This window comes from Limulus polyphemus, unplaced genomic scaffold (genome assembly GCF_000517525.1).
Source record: "Limulus polyphemus unplaced genomic scaffold, Limulus_polyphemus-2.1.2 Scaffold855, whole genome shotgun sequence".
NCBI classification, from domain to species: domain Eukaryota; kingdom Metazoa; phylum Arthropoda; class Merostomata; order Xiphosura; family Limulidae; genus Limulus; species Limulus polyphemus.
In genome coordinates this window covers 213,293-217,398 of record NW_013666465.1, presented here as the reverse complement: position 1 = coordinate 217,398, position 4,106 = coordinate 213,293, and positions in this window count along the sequence as shown.

Here is a 4,106-nt window from a genome sequence, read left to right as displayed (position 1 = left end):
CCAAATAATAATAATAATAATAATAATAGTGTTGCTTCTATATAAATTCGGCTCTGTATTGTTACTACAAGTTCGGCTTTGTATAATAACTTACTTTTCAAGAATGTTTTTACACTTAAATGACTTAATTCAGAAAGATATAAAGATCTACAGTTACTGGATTTCATAGATATTTATATGTATTTTTCACATAGTTTCTCACAAAGAGCGGACAGGTCTGCAATATCTTGTAACACTGTGACCAAAACATTTTAAATAATTGTATCATAAATCAAGATAACTATAAAAAAAGGGTCGTGAAAGCTAGCACATTCATAGTTTGTGCACACTAAACAGTCTGTTCCTCAATTATTTAAAAAAAAAGTGTACGATTTTTTTTATAGTTTTAAGACACATAACCAAGTAAAAGAAGAAGAAAAAGTAGCTCAATAGAAACATTTTATGTTTTACGCCTGATCCAGAGAACCAATAAAAACATTTTATGTTTTACGCCTGATCCAGAGAACCAATAGAAACATTTTATGTTTTACGCCTGATCCAGAGAACCAATAGAAACATTTTACGCCTGAACCATAGAAACATTTTATGTTTTACGCCTGATCCATAGAACCAATAAAAACATTTTATGTTTTACGCCTGATCCAGAGAACCAATAGAAACATTTTATGTTTTACGTCTGATCCAGAGAACCAATAGAAACATTTTATGTTTTACGCCTGATCCAGAGACCCAATAAAAACATTTTATGTTTTACGCCTGATCCAGAGAACCACTTGTTCTCTCTTCACGGTTTTGTACTCATTGTAAAAACGCGACATGCCTGAAAGGTCATCTCTTGGTAGCTACTTGAGTCGTTTTTCATACGAAGTGTCAGTAAGGGTAACATTAAAAATAATAAATTACATAAATATATAAGCAAGGGACTTAAACTACATGCACTTCAAAGCCATAAGAGAATGGAAAATTCGTTAAATAATACCATTTTACCATCATTATAGCTTCTCAACCTTTTCCAATATCATTCACCCCCTATAAGTTTTCATAACAACTCACTCACCCCAGTTCGTAAAAAAGGCAAAAGAGTACTAAATTCAAATGTAAAATTATTTATTATGAATTAAATATACATCAAACTACTACTAGAACGAATACAACATGCCTCGCAGTGGCATAGCGGTATGTCTGCAAACTTACAGCGCTAGAATCCGGGTTTCGATACCCCTGGTGGGCAGAGCACAGATAGCTAATTGTGTAGAATTGTGCTTAATAACAAAATAGACGAATACAACATAAAATAAATGTATTTATCAAACTAGAATAAATAATAAATAATGTTTTGCTCTTGAATTTGTTGTATAATTGATAATACTTATTCATCCTGCCATTCACCCCATCATTCTCATTCACCCTGTTCTGATGTCATCAACCCCTGGGTGAATCATTCACCCAGATGAAAAGCTATAATGTAGCATATCATACGTAGAGCTTTATATAAACAAATAGATCGCACGTTTTCGGCCATAATAAAACAAAAAGAAGCTATTGAAACTTATATAACATATCTAGATGATGGCCTGTGAATACTCCAGGTACAGGACATAACATATTTAGATGATGGCGTGTGAATACTCCAGGTACAGGATATAACGTATTTAGATGATGGCGTGTGAATACCCCAGGTACAGGTCATAACATATTTAGATGATGATATGTGAATACTCCAGGTACAGGACATAACATATTTAGATGATGGTGTGTGAATACTCCAGCTATAGGACATAACATATTTAGGTGATGATGTGTGAATACTCCAGCTATAGGACATAACATATTTAGGTGATGATGTGTGAATACTCCAGGTACAGAACATAACATATTTAGATGATGGTGTGTAAAGGCTCAAGGTACAGTATATTTCTTTCGTCAAAAGCTCGACTCATTTCTTTTATCGTTTGCCACAGCTTGCCCAGTTTTCATAAAAAAATCTTTGACACATGATTTTCGAGATAAAAAAGTACTTAATCATATATATACCTTACATCGTGTCTGTGAAGGTCAGTTCATCTGGTTGCACTCAACTGAGGAAATAGAGCAACTATAGTAAAAGTGGTAAGTTCAGGTTACAGCTGGGTCTTTATTATTACCAATACTATTGAAATGTGTTCTCACGTAGTGATATTATGTTGCTTGGTGTCCATAGGGTCGAGGTCGCTGGGCATGCGCATCGAAGTATATGTACACCTCACGCTCGAGAAAGAGCCGCCGTATTTAGAAAACGTGCAAGCTGAACAGAGATACAACTCATTATTCGCTGTTTGGACCGCGCAGACCTCACAGGGATTTCCTGTAAATGGGTCAGGAATTGGGCTGGACAGATATAATTTACGACCATGGTATCAGGAAGATGACTAGACTTACTCCGGTAAATAGTTCGAGGTTCTAAGCTACAACTACGTTGTATATGTCATTGAGAAAAAAAATGAAAAATAGTTCTGTGTTGGTGGAGTTGTTTGTGTAAAAGTCGAGGAAATGTTTTGAAGAAAAGAAGCCAAAGCCGACCACATTTCTACAAGCAGCTGCGATAGGGCACACTGGGGCTCAAAATGGACTGATGAAGGTGTATATTTATTGTAGTTAATCAAGGACACCTGGCAAGAAACAACGAGTGTTACTATAGAAACAAAACATGTAATCTGGTATTTTAGACCACTTAATTCATTGAAATTCCTCTTTTCTTAAGTCGTCGCAGGAATTGTACCTCAAATTTAAAATCAATTATAAGTTCTCAAGCTTGCAATGGGGCTCTCTTAAGATAAGATAACATAGTATCATGCGGATGTAACAATGGTATTTCTACAGTTTAAAATCAAATTAAACTCACTTTTTTAGTCAACGTAAAAAAACAAGGGTTTAAGTGAAATATTACATAACTCTGTAACACATTACAAACCAAGTGTTATATAGTGTTTTGGGAACTCTTTGAAAATTGGCTTTTAATTAAACCACCAAGTTTCAATTTTATCTGTCAGCAGGTTAAACAGGTAAACTTTTTATTCAATCACTGATGTAAATATCTTAAAGCCGGCACAGCGGTACGTCTCCGGACTTACAACGCTAGAATCCGGGTTTCGATACCCGTGGTGGGCAGAGCACAGATAGCCCAGTAATTCTAGTGTTACGAGTACATTGAAAATAGAGTTTATTCAATAACATACAATTAATGGTTTACTTTAAAAGCAATAGGATGTGTCCCAGCTGTTAAGTTCTTGGGCTAAAGGTAAGAAAATACAAGGTTAGAATCCAAGACATGCCTTCGAGCTTTCAGCTGTAAGTGCGTTATAAAGGTGACAGTTAATCCCACTATTTTTTTAAAAGTAGTTACATAGGCGTTGGATACTTTTGATTGGTTGTTGCCCTCCCTATATGGCGGCTGATCTGGGCGTTTAAATCATGTAACATAAGATGCTGTTCAGGTAGAAAATCCCAAGTACTAGAATGATACATCAATAATGACAAGGTAATAAGATCAATAACAAAAGTCAACTTTGTTGAATGAATATTCAATAATACGAAACATACTTAGTAATTTGGAGACAAGAACGCTGTTTATTAAACAGATGTTTACATATTATACATCGACTTGCACCAACTTGCACGTTAATATTGATTTATGGTTTCTATATATTTTTTGTAATTATTGTATATAATGTGCCCAAGAAATATGTTAATGAATTGATTTCCAAACGTGTTGAGACTCCAGTCGTCTCTGTCCGTGCATGTTGCGATGTGCTTTCTTTGGTATAAAGGAATTCTGAAGATCACTGTATCAGAGCTTTAAGGAACTAATGCCCCCTAGTGGCACAGCGGCGGGTCTATGGACTTATACATTAAAAACTGGGTTTCGATATCCGTGGTGGACACACAACAGATAGCCCTTTGTGTAGCTTTGTGCTTATCTACAAAAAAACAAAACAAAACAAAAACAAGCAAATAAGGAGCCAAAAATTCAAGCAAACAGTTTTATTAACATGATTTTCTGGAACACTAAACAATGAAATAAAGATAGGATAAAAGTTAATTTGAATACAAAGAAGCCTATGTTTTAT